General features: G+C 39.2%; 1 pseudogene; it reads right to left on the reverse strand.

Annotated features, from left to right (window-relative positions):
* Positions 1 to 798: 798 nt before the first annotated feature.
* LOC136839929 (vitellogenin-like) lies at positions 799 to 11,195 on the reverse strand (annotated as a pseudogene).
* Between the last annotated feature and the right edge of the window lie 2,802 nt (positions 11,196 to 13,997).

The raw sequence follows: 13,997 nt of genomic DNA on the forward strand, positions 1-13,997 counted from the left end.
AGCAGGTAAAAGTTTTACTCGTTTAAGGGTGATCTTATCAAGATTATGGTAACTTAGAGAATGCATATACTATAAGGGTCAATGTACTTCTTATAATTTAGGAACTTCAGAAACAAGACCTTCTCTTTATAAAAAAAAATAATAAGAAATGGAAAGATAGCCGGTAGAGTCTGCCCTTCTGTATATTGCAATTGAAGACATTTTGAAGGGAAAGGAATTACTGGAGAAATGTCTCAGACATAAAGAATGATGATGCACATGTGGCGTCTATTATCTGGAGCTTTTGTTTTCTCTAATTAGAGCAAATTACAAAGATGTTTTCTAAAAAAAAAAATAGATGCCACATACGTATATCTAGAGCAGTTCGCTAGGAATTGCTATAGATAAGGAGTGTGCTGGTCTTGCATGTATAATATATATACTGTATATAGTGTGTGTGTGTGTATGCGTTCATTATAGTTGAGTGCAAGTGATATTTTTCTGATAAATTTGACAAATTCTAGCTATATATCTTTTTCTTTCCGTGGAAGGGTGAGAGGGCCAGGAGAAAATTGAAAATTGACAAAGGCGATGGCCTCCTCTCTCCTTGTGTAGGCAGTAAATTACTGGTCACGAAAAGTGGGTGATGCCACATAGTGCTTAGGGTTAGATTGCTTTATCTAACTAAAAGATGAATCAGCCAAAGTATAAAATGCTCAGAATAACTGTCTCTTTTGGGTAAAGAGAATCGAATGTAATATATATATGTGATACAAAAACTAGAAACCAATAGGAAAATTAGGGTACAAAAAGATTATGTTTTTTGTCATGCTGATCATATTTATTATCGTTTAAGAAATCCATTAATTTGTGGACATTTTCGTTGCATTCCTTATAAGTTAAAAAATGAGGTCACTTGGCTTCGAGTCGGCTGGTCATTTACACGACGAGTTCTGTGGAAAAGTTTGGTCATCAGCATCCCAGAGGGAAGGTCTCCTTAACACCCTTCGTCTCGCACATGGCACGATAGGCCTTCGCCACGTGACATGCGTTCCTGCTTGCGAAGCACATCTTCCTGAATGGCCCAGGATGGACGACTGGGTTGCAGCGAGATCGAACTCCGAAGAGGGTTTGGCAGTGCAGCATATGGACCACTGGAACCTGCATGGGGCTTACGGGAGCAACGCGAGGGGTCTCGCACTGGGGATTCTCCTGCCAGGACTTGACGAGCTCTTGCAAGTTAGATGCCCTTGTACCCTGAGGCGTCATCCTGTCAGTTGCCTTTTCCCCATCGTAGGCGCCCAAAAGACCGGCTATTTTACCAAACGTCCAGCCAGAGACCTCGACTGATGCAGTGCAGCTGTCTCTGTAGACACGGAGTGTTATGAATGGAGTCCTGACCTTGATCTTCTCATTTTCTTTGAAGATCACGACTTCACCTTGCACTTCCCTAGGCCCACTTACTGGATTTCCATTGACAGTAACCACGAATTCCGGCTTGACCTCCACTGTAGCTCCAGCAGCCTTCAAAATGAAGTGTGGCAAATGGCCGGGCTGCTGATTTTGCATAATCAAGGAGTGAGTCTTGTACTGTGCAAGCAAGACTTTGCAGGGAGAATGAGGTACTCGCAGGACAACTCCATCAAATGTAAGGATCTCTGATCCATCAACAACCATGGCTGTGTGATTGTAAGGTGGCAGAAGATAACGTGCATGACGAGGAAGGAATTTATAATAAGCCCATACAATGTTATCAACTGGAGTGGGCATAAGAGCTTCAAACCACCATAATGCACGATCAACAACTGGAGTTGGATTCAGTGATACATAAGACAAAGCTTGAGGAAGTGACTGCACTGGTCGACGAATAGGCAACTGAAGCTGGAAGTGGCTACCATCAATCTGAACAGGTACGATGAGAGCTTTCTGCACAACATTCTTGATCACCTTATCTACTCCCCTGAAAACCATTCGTTCCTAGGAAAAAGAAAGAAGTAAGTTTTAATAGTATTACCTCAAATAGAGTTAGCCTTTTCCACCTTGTAATTTCAGTATTAACATTTGCATTAAAATGTACCACCTTAAGTATTTTGGAAAGCGAAAACGTCCTTACAATGTTCATGTCGCTGACAATCCAGTTAACAAGGTGCCTGGGTTTCTTGTAGTGCATAAGATTACGTCTCTGCCTGTTAACGTCCTTTGTGAGTGTGTTCTTGACTTTCCTCCAGATCTGCTGCAATCCCTGGTACTCCTCTTGGTACTCATTCCAGAGTGAATCAAAGTCAGATTCTATAGCCCTACAGAAAGAACTCTCCAGGAACTCGTTCCACCATCGACGGAACACCTCTGGCATTTCACCAGTTTGCAGGCCACGAGCAGTTCCCATTACAACTGCAAAGAATATTGATTCAGTATATATCGATAGCTCCTTACTAGTTCATCCAGATTTAACTGCATCCATCATGCTAACTTATTTCATGATCTTTGTAAGTTTATACGCATTGACTTTGCATTCCCATTCTCACCATTAATCAGATTCACTTATATGAAGAAATAAAGGAAAATTACTTCAGATATTCCACTGTGTGAAAGAAGTGGTTTTGATGAAACTATACTTCATTTAAACTTAGATTTGAAACCTGCCAAAACTGATTAGAAGTTTTTTCCATAAATGACTTGCCTTCAGTGACTACTCAGAGTTAATCCAGGAATTCCTCTCGAATAGTTCTTATCATGTTGGATACAGATGAAGATAAACTGTTCTGGACGTGAGCATAATGAGACCAAACCTTTGAACATCCCTCAGCAACGTTAGACAGAAGGCCACCACGAGCCCATTCCCTGAGCCTGTCATATTTAGGAATGACTAAATCGTTTTCCAAGTCAGAATAGATTCTCGAAGCTTCGTTTTTAATTTCCTGCCATACTGAAGACATGTGGCCAGATGGTGAACCAGATCCCTCTTGTAAAACTTCACTGCTCATAGAATCCATCCAGTTGCCTGCAGAAGACATGAGCCTCTCCAACATATCACCAACAGTACTCTGAAAAAGACAGTTCATTATGTTTCTCTGGCACTCGATACAATTTTTCATACTTCAGAAAATAGCAAATTTATATATATCATTATACTAACCTTGATTTCACGTAGTTTATCACCTTCATACTTAGTTTCCAGCTTCATCATTGTGGGAGAAGTCAGCACCATGCGAGCCATGCCAAGTGGTCTTTTCTCCATGGTTCGTGGGTTGGCTTCCAAAATACTGGCCTCGACGTTCTTCATTCCTTGCATACCGAGCTTAGTTATGTACATCCTGTCACTTCCATGCTTCTTTGTGGTCAGTGAAACAAATCCTGGCTTGCAAAGCTCAGAATAGATGTCGTAAGTTCCAATGAGGGATGACTTAGCCTTGGCTTCAGCTCGTACTCCATAACACAAAGAGCTCTGATGAGGATGAAGTGCTACAGAAATGTCTATGGCCTTTTGATTTTCATTCTCTATGATGAAAGAAGCAGCAGCATTTCTGCCAGACCTCTTATCATATCTTCCTGACATCCTGAAGGTTGTAGGAGAAGAGTGAGTCTTGTGGAATTTAATATCAAATCCAACATTGCTTTGACCATAGGCTCCACGTACAACGACTTTGGGGTGATCCTTCAGTACCTACAAAATAAATAGATTTTGAATATCAATAGTGACAGATCTTTTAAAAAGTGTATTTTCATATAAACAGAATATCAATAATTATGGATTTTGTACAACTCACCTTTCCTTCAAGTTTTGCTTCCACGATGACAGTGTTTCGAGCATAAATGAGTGATTCTAACCTTCCAGTGATCTTATCTTCTGGTCTGAGGAAAATATCGAGCTCAACAGTTCCTGTGACCTTCTGTTCCTCTCTTCTGAGCTGAATATCAATTCGACGGTCCCTCTCTAGTCCTGGATGACTGACTCGACCTTCATATCTGGATTCTCCACTCCAGTCAGAGTGAGATTTGCGGATAGCTATTTCATATTTGGAATCACTGAAACCCTTGTGAGGAATGAAGCTGCAGTGGCAATCAGCACAACTTGGGCCTGTGCAAGTATTGCATCCACATCCTCCTTCCATTGTACGAGAGGGTGACATCAGCAACAGGGAATAAGAATGATGGTCATGATGTTTGTAGTGGGCACGATAAAGAGCAGAACGCCGAGGGCTATCAACCATGGATGATGAGCTAGAAGATATGAGATGATCTATTGCATTCAGGAGCTTAAGTACTTCTTCTAGGTTAAGTTCCACTTCGAACCCTTGTACTCCATGCTCAGGAGACAGTTTTAGTTTGTACATTGCACCATTGACAGGAGAACCAATTTCAATGACCCACTTGGTAGTGTATTCACCCTGTTGATTATTCAGCTGAAGCTTGGTCTTTATAGGTTGTTGGAGTGATGGGCAGGTCACTTCAATCTGTAAAGTATTAATGTTGTATTCCCTTTCAGATCAGTAATTTCATGAGAGTATTGGTTTTTATTAGAGATATTTATAATTTTGCAAGAAATATCCATGAAAAGGGCCAGTGGGGTACTGTCTAAATAAATCTCATATATTAGTAAAAACATATAAATGTTGATGATATTTTAGGTACTTCTCAGAAGAGAAATGTTTTTAACCTCCAGTGAATGTTGATTGTTTGCTTAATATAATTGTTTAAAAGAAATGATTCCTTTAATTGTAAGGAATTATGTAAAGGAGGGTAACCATGAATACTCCTCTTTCCACATACTTGGGGTCAGGGAATAAGAACAGCTGTTCCACTATGAATATGATTGTTTTGTCTGTTATGTTCTTATATAAAACAGAAATAACCTTTTACCTGTAACTCAGCTTCCCTTTGGCTGGGTGTCCTGCGATGCATGGCTTCTAAGTTTACTCTAGATTGTCGACCTTCAGGCCCAACAAGATCTGCTTTGGTCGTCAGCCTCAAGTTCTGTAGTCCTTCACGACATTCAAGAGCACTTTCTGTATTCAACTTATACTCTCTGTTTTCAGGTGTCCTGAAGGTTACGTCTGCCCCTACTTTTGGTCCTGATGCCTCTTTCTCTACTGTTAAGATAGCATTCATTTTGTACATTTGTTGGCTGGGGTTTGTTACCTCCAGCATCAAGCTATTCCTTCCAACAAACCAAGTGCGGATGTCATGGAGTTTCAGTTCAGCCTTGAATTGATGTTGTCTCTCTAAGTAGGCCCAGTTGCCCCTGTAAAAAAAGAATGTTTTGGCATCAGTAAACTAAAATAGGTACAAGATTGCATTATCTCACTATCATTACATGAATAAGATTAACAGGAATGTTATTGGTGCTGAAAATATATTTTCCCAGCAAAACTTTGAAAGTAACTCACTGGATGACACAGTCTCGTAGAGTTGATAGTGGATTAACCATTTTGACTTCAGCCTTGATTTTCTTATTTGGGTTACGATCAGCGTCCCAAGCAAATTCGACGTTTGCTCTCTTGCCTTCGAAATCAACATCCAAGAAACCTTTTCTTCTTAGTGGGGAAGAACTCTTTGGTCCTATCAGCTGGTTGAAAGTCAAGTGAAGGATTTTCTCACTGACAATGACATTCATTGTCTTTTCTATCATGGATGGAATGAGTATTTTAAAGTCCAGATTGGTTTCCTGTCCACCTCGAGTCGCCATATTCCACTGCACTGAAATGAGGTGTTCTTCTCTGTCTTTTAGTTCAAAGACAAAGGCTTGTCTGCCATGCATCATTACAAGTGAGGTTGTGACTGTGTAGGGTTGGCTGCGAAGTAAAACAGTTCTCAGTTCGGTCTTAAGGTGAGTGTTTTTAGATGAGATCATGGCTGTGACTGGTCCTTCTACATGGAAAATAGGACTTTCTCCATGTTTAGCCATTGCTCTGACTTGATACTGAGCTTCCTTTGGCCTGCTGCGGAAGCTTCGATCAGGACTTTCTTCATACGTTCGGGAATATCAAGCTGTGGAAAGTGGAATTAATTACGTTAAAAAACATTAACCTTCCTTATTTATTACCTCAATACAAATATTAGTCTCTTCATTTTAATTCTGTAAATAGAAAGTTAGACTCTACGTACCAAAAATTTGACTTGAGATGTTTCTCCTGACCGATTTAATATCATCTCTAATTCAATAACCTTTCCACCTTCTTGAGAAACCACTTGACATTCAACTCCCATTTTACTTTCTTGGTTGTATAAAATGACGTTTTTCCTGTACCTGGCATTTCCGATTTTAGCTGAAAAAATATATATTACAACTCAATAACTACTTTGCCACAAAAAACACATTTCTTACAGACTTTTCATTTATACCAAATAGTAACATTATGCAGATGCTACTGGTGGTTATATAACACAACTCCAGATAACCATTGATCAAGACAAACTTACAGCAACAGACCCAAAAGCTTTAATTAAAATATTTACCTTCAATATTAGATTTCAAGGTCATATCTCTGTATGAACCTCCTTCCATGACATGGTTGCCAATTATATCAACCTTTTCATTTCCTCGCTGACCAAGCTTAATAGCTGACCTGTACTGGGACTCGCCTTCCTTTCTCATGAAAGAAACGATGTGCCAATTTCTCAATGCTACGTTAGTTTCGAATTTGCGCAGTCTTTGTGGAAGAGGTATTCTGCACCATTCATGATACCTCAGATCTCCGCTAACTGTCAAGAGTATTACAGAAAACTATGAAGTTTTTAAACAAAAAAATCAATACTCCTATTACACAAAGTTATCCCACTGTGAAAAAATCTTAAAATTGTGCTTTACAATATCAAATAACAATAAAAATCATATGATATACATACCTTCAAAGTTAAATTGTGCCCACTCTCTGATGGCAGCTAATGTCTGCAATGCCACATCCACTTTGACCTCTTCTCCCTCACCATTCCACAAGAACTTAGCTTCAATACCCTTCTGTGCTAGGATTGTACTGTCTGCTTTCACTGAAATAGGCAATCATCTGGACTTGTTTTTCTGACTGAGTCCACTTTCTGATCATATGGATGCTGATTCCTCCTAAACGTTCAGATTCGAGTGTTGCAGATATTTTCTTTTCTTCTCCTTCATTGGCAGAGGTAATGATGGCAGTAGCTTTCTTTGGTGAGGAGGATCCTGGAGCTTCTAGCTCGACTTTAATCACCTTCTTTCCTCCAGCATGCTCTTCTCTACCCTTTACACGGAGTCCTCTCATTCCTGAATCTGCCTTCTCTAAGACTACCTTGACAATGGCAGGTGGACCAAGTGGAAGACCTTGACTGCGGAAAATGTTTGGCATGTTGACGTCATAGCAGAGTTTGAGTCCGAGGACTGGTTCCATTTCGTTACACAAGACTGAGTCTGGAATCGTGTGCTTTGTACAGAGGAAGGATGAACTTTGGTCTCCTGCTGACCCTTGACTCTCTTCATAAGGTAAGTTTCACTCTGTGCCTTCACCAACTCCATTTTCTCTGGCAATTCTAATTCTACTTCAAAACCTTCACCAGGTGTGTATTTAGCATTAATGCTTGCTCCATAGTTTGTTGCAATGTGATTCTTCATCTTAATTCCAGCACGAACAATGTGACAGTCATAGCCTATAAATGCATCTATCTGAGTTGATAAACTTGGCAAGAATTTGACAACACCAGGAGTTCCAGACATGAGTCCTCTGACCTGAGTTTCCACCTTAATTCCAGCCACTGCTGTTCCTCCAATTTCATCTTGATAGGTAATCCTTGCATTGTAGGCAAATGATAGTCCAGGTAAAACTGAGCTGTTCGTATTGTATCGATGTTGGAAGTTGCTGCTCTGTTGATCATGTTGTCAAACTTATCAAATAGGCTATTAATGAGTTCGTCAATTTTGATATTTTTCATATTTCCTTCCCAAGATCAAAGGCCAATTCTTGATTATTGATTCGTGCATAGAGATCTGCTTTCTGTATATGCCTGTTACCGTATAGTTTGTCAAAGAGATGAGAGATTTGGGACAAATCAATGACCTCCTCTGCCTGAAGGAGCCTTCTAAACGTTCAGTGACCTTGCTAAGTGTCTCTTTGAGATCTTCCCAGATCTGTCTTGCTGGAGTCCTCTTGAAATAACTGTTTGGCCCGAAAAGTTCTTCTACAACTGTCTCAGTCCTTCAAAACGTGCTCCAATCTCTCCGATATTGAAGGGTGTTGCACCAAGGGCAGCTGTGAGATTAAGGTTAACCGAGCGAGGAACATAAGATCCTGGAGCATAAATGACATTAGACTCGACTCGGCACCTACACCAAAGGTTGGCGCATGAAATACGACATGTCGATATTGCGAGAATGCTTTCGCCAGTCTTTGGTGAAGTTAGAGGGTAGGACTATAGTTTCAAGCCTAGATTTGAGATTTGCCTTGTAAGGACAGTTGATTCCTTGATATTGTGGAGATGGCTTAAGATGAAACTTCTCACTGTAAAAATAAATGTTAAATTTAGATTAATTAAAAGGGTGCATTTTTTTACAAGAGTTGATACAGAAAAGTCCGGGAAGTTTCATCAATAGTATCATATTTTAACTCAGAAATAACATCCATCTTACCTTGAGTATTTTCTTCTATTGCTATTTTTTCAGTAATCTTGTGCAGATCTTCATATTTAGCACATTTAATTGCTGCAAGATATGATCAATACGAACTTCAGTTTTCTTTCTGTGGTCGAGAGCAACGTTAATGAGCTGCTTCATTATTGGGTGGATCTGTAAAATCAGAGCATTATAAGCTACAAATCTATCATTTTAACAATGCTTATACCCTTCATGAATTTTTATAGGAATTGTATTAAAATGTGAGCATAATTAAAATAAAAGATAACCTGAGATATCTGGGACTTACCTCCTGATGACAGTGAACGTTCCTGAAGGCCTGGGTGGCTGCCTTGCGGATGCCTTTGTCAGCTTCTGGATTTTCTATGCACTGCAAGATTGGTCTGGCTATTTCAGAATTCATCACTCCCATATTGCCAAGGGACTTCAGTAGAGCAAGAGCGTGCTCTCTTGTTTCTTCATCTGGTGAGGCAGTGCACATTTGTCCTACTTTGCTGCTTAGAGTCTCAGCTAACTGTCTGACAGGAGCTTTTCTTGGCATTTAGGTTTTTGTCTGCAGTAAGTATGGACCATGGTGGCGCCAGCTAAAGTGGTCCTTGGGAAACGCTGGAAATTTTCAAAGAGAGGCTTCAAGGCTTCAATGGAGTGAATGCATGGTCGGGGCATGAAGTACATGGAAGCAGCATAAAAGCAGCTCGACCTCCAGTAGCTTTACCAGAAATCAACTCTTCCACCATAACCTTGACTGCTCCAGATTCGTAAACAAAAGCTAGTCCATCTAAGAACAAGCTTTCCATCTTTTGACGTTGTTCACAGATTTGGCCACCACGGATCTTCTCAAGAGTTTGTGGTATTGCCTCTTCGGGTACACGGCGCAAGAAATGTAATGCTTTGGCAAAATGAGATGCTGCATGTTCGTGGACTCCGTGCTTTACCTTTTACGCATACTTGTTTGAGCACTTCATCTGGTTTGGCCACCATTGATGGATCCTTCTTTAGTGTGTGCTGATCATAACGAAGAGTCTTCCTGATAAAGTGGCTAGGCAGCTGAGAAACTGAAGGAGGAATCTGGTCTGTTTCTGACTGGAATCGTAGAACTGATTCTTGGTGGGCTTCGACATACTTGTAAGAACCATAGGCTGGCTTGATGATATTCTTGTCTTTACAAGTAATGCTGGTGTAAATACCATTTGTAATTTCCTGTTTGCATTCAGAATAGGATTCTTCCAAAGGCAAAGGAGCCTTCACCCAAGCTTTTGGTGTCTCAGCTCGGTTAACATAAAGATCTTGGCAGAAGCGATGGTTTTTCAACTTGGTCACAACAACCTTCTCTCCCTCATGTTGCACTTCATACATTGTTGAGCAGTTACCGATTATATCAGTCTGTTTAAATGTATAAAAAATAAAGATTAAAAGGTTTTGATTTGTAGAGTATATTGTTCATATAAGTTAGTTACTTTCTTTCATACTCCATAAAGTAATAAAATCTGTTCAATTACATAGGATATTTTTTACTAGAATTAATTATTTAACATTTTTAAATGTATTACTTTCAATATCAGGAGACTTACCTCTGTGAAGTTGAGGCCTGAGTTGATGGTGGAGTTGGAGGGTAAGGTGTTCTGGAAAGCAGATGCAATGCCCTTTTTCAAGTTGATAGACCAAGTGTCATCATCAGGATGGCTACAGGCTGCTTTCACCCTTCCATCAATGATAGACACCACTAGGGGGTACCTCTCGAGGAACCTGGCTTCAGCAGACCCTGAAAGTAGAAAGTAGCATTCACTGACCTCAAACCACAAGAGCCGAGTTCTCCCTATATTTCAGTGTCCCAAGACTTCAACTCAAAATATGAATTCAGTTTCATGACAAGTCATCAACTACTCTACCTGAACCACCTCCAACGGAAGGATTCTTCATGGTGATGGCCATATCACAGGGTGAGAGCCACGAAAGCTCGACCTGAGAGTTCCATTCCATTTCTGCATTGGCCCCTTCGACATCCCTCAGGTGGATATGGGACTTGCCAGTGTATGAGTACACATATGTCTTTTCGGGGGCATAGAAGAGTTTGGGCGATCCGGCAACTGGGCATTCCTTTGAGCATAAGTTAGTTCCTGATGGCCAAGGAGCTGGAGAAAAGAGACGACGACACTTTTAAACATCCATGAATAATGACGTTTAATGGATGGAATTTCTTAAAGGGCTTTTTAAGACAGACAGATAATTAACCAGGAGTTGATACTTTTGATTCAAAATAATAGTTCGTGCTTCAAATAGCATAGAAGGTCATAATAGTGTAATAATGACAGGTATGTACGTCCTAAAATTATATAATCAGAGTACATGTCTTTTAAGCAGGCATCGTTCCTGTCTAAAGAGTTAAAAAGAAATCTCGTTGTGTTACATCCATATTTATAAAAATCATGTTCAGGTTTCTCTACTTACAAGAGCTCTGAAATCAAAGTGCAACTGTAACTTTAATGTCTATATTCAGCCTGTAAATCCCTAAAGACTTCATATAAGTCAAAACATAATTGTAAACCTAAAACAACAGAGAATAATTACCAGCTGAAGCCGTCGCCACAACGGCAAGAACGAGAAGAGCCGAGGAGGTCATGGTGGCGGGAGGTTGTCACCACAACTACTGATCATCTCCAAGTCTGAGACAGCTTTATACTCCCCAGGAGTGCGTACCTTGACCCTCAGCCTTTTAACCTTCAAAGAGACAGATAATGGAAAATTTCTTGCAAGCACTTTCCGCCCCGACTCTCCCAATTTCCGATGATGCATACATTGAGCTGATAAGGATTTTCGTATCCAGATTTGCAGACGTCAGCAGAAGTCGAGTGTGTCTGGGACTGTGGGATGTTTGTTGCTAGTTCTTATCGGGCAATGCAGGCAGTTCGTGCTCTCGCCTGCCATTTCAGCTGATTGCTGATTGCATTCGAGCTGATTTGGGGGTAAATGTGATATGGTGAAGTCTAAGTTCTATTTTATCATGGGGGTGTCCGTCTGGGCCTGTCTGGATTCCTCGTGTTATATTACCTATGCGTTATTTGCTTTTCAGTCAAAGATGCCTGCCTCTAATAACTCCTAACTAATCGTAGTAGAGGTTTAACTGAAGGCTCAAATTGTAACCCTAATATCGTTCCATATTTGCTAAGGACTGAACCATTCAAGAAACTGGCCAATCTTTTCTTGATGTTATTGTAAACTGGAATTTCAGTCTTTCTCATTATACCTAATGCTCTGAGTTATTTAGATTTATTTACACGTGAGTAATCATATATATTATATAATATATATATATATATATATATATATATATATATATATATATATATATATATATATATATATATATATATATATATACTTATCTATATTTTTCACTCATGCATTTTCTATACAAATACGCATGTCTTCTACCAACTGTTCACATTAACCAGTGATTTAACATGGATGTAGACAGTCGTTAAATATTATTTTATGTCAGTTATTTTTATGGTTCTTTTGAGTTGTATAAAATGCTCTAACATTCAAGTACATTTATCATATATGTATATATACATATATAAATATACATATATACAGTATATTTGAAATATTTTGTTTATGTATGCACACACACACACACACACACACATATACACACATATATATATATATATATATATATATATATATATATGTGTGTGTGTGTAATGTATATTAATATGAGTGTGTGTATTTGTGCTTTCTATTCTTTTCCTTTCTAATCCATTAAAAGGTAATACCGAAAAGATTGTCTAAAATTTCAAATTCCTAGAAAACCCATTTAACTACCTAAAGATTCAAACGACAGTTTTTCTACTTAACTTGAGTCATCGACAGTGACCATACCTAACTTTCTCTCTCTCTCTCTCTCTCTCTCTCTCTCTCTCTCTCTCTCTCTCTCTCTCTCTCTCTCTCTCTCTCTCTTCCCCTTGTATAAGGCTAAGCATAATTTTAGAGTATATTTCTTTATTCTTTATTCCTGCCATTTTTATGATCACCTTTGCTCTATCAAACAAGCCAGTTCCTTCCTCTCCTCTGTTCTTCTATCTGGTACCTCTGTATGAAGGCAGTACATAGAATATAGAATCAGGTTCTATATGTTTGTCAATTATGGTCTCTTTATAGAGGCCTTCAGACTACCTCGACTAGTATAAGCTGTTTAGATCCTGATGTATGCAGCAGACTTTGGGACTGATTATAAGTCCTTCCAAAACAGGCATTTGGGACTGATTATAAGTCCTTCCAAAACAGGCCTTTGGGACTGATTATAAGTCCTTCCTAAACAGGCCTTCGGGTTACTCTCTGTTTCTTGTTAAAAGCTAGACGTGGTTCTCAACCTTTTTTGGCCTATGCACCCTTTCACCATATGTCAGAATGTCATCCCCCCCCCCCCCCTTTCCAAAATTGTCTGCTTCAAAAGGTGCTTTCCAAATAGTATGCATATACATAATACTAAAAATCCTTCTTTTCTCCCATATTAGTATATATTACATAACCTTTAGATACAGATTCATTTTATAGTGTAGTTTACATTTCTTAGAGACTGAATATGCTGATGTATATTAAAACTTGAATAAATGTGGTTACAGTCCCCCTCCCCACCGCCCTTTTGAAACTCTGAAATCTTCCCCCCAAGGAGGGTACCCCTGGTTCAGAACCACCCAGCTACACCTTAGATTCTGAGGTAAAATAATTGAACGGTTTCACAGTTTCCGCAGTTCGTGTCAAGAACCAGTGTTAGCTCTAACGCAAGAGACTAGACTTTATCCATATGATACATTATATATTTTTTGCATTTATGCATTATGTATTCCATTATTAATAATGTTTCCTGAAGAATATGACCTTTGGGAGTTTCAGGTATATTTTCCTGACCTTGTAGATGGTGTGAACTCTTCCTCATTACTGCCTCTTACTTCCTCTTACTTCTTCCTAATGAACACCTCCATAATATTCTTTGGAAGCTTGACTTTCAAGTCAATGGCCCCTTTCGTGGGCTTCTTCCATATGCATAGCTTCCATCTACTGAATAATAATAATAATAATAATAATAATAATAATAATAATAATAATAATAATAGATTTTCCTCCGGGCTTTCAAATACGTCATTTTCGTTCCTGTTACGAATACTATACGTAAGAAACTATATATAAAAACAAAAGGTTAAAGAAATACGGAAGACAAAAATAGATGTCAAATTTGTATCATACTCAAGCTGTTTTCCTTTTTGTGGCGTGGAAAAGACATTACGGAAGGAAATTCCTTAGTGACGCAGTTGTCCGTCGAAATCCAGCACTGAGTGTAGATATCCCTGAAGAGTTGTGATGTTATAACTGTTATAACTACGTTGGAAGAATCATAACCCTCCGTTAAACTCGGAAA

This window comes from Macrobrachium rosenbergii, chromosome 7, assembly GCF_040412425.1.
Source record: "Macrobrachium rosenbergii isolate ZJJX-2024 chromosome 7, ASM4041242v1, whole genome shotgun sequence".
Classification (NCBI taxonomy): domain Eukaryota; kingdom Metazoa; phylum Arthropoda; class Malacostraca; order Decapoda; family Palaemonidae; genus Macrobrachium; species Macrobrachium rosenbergii.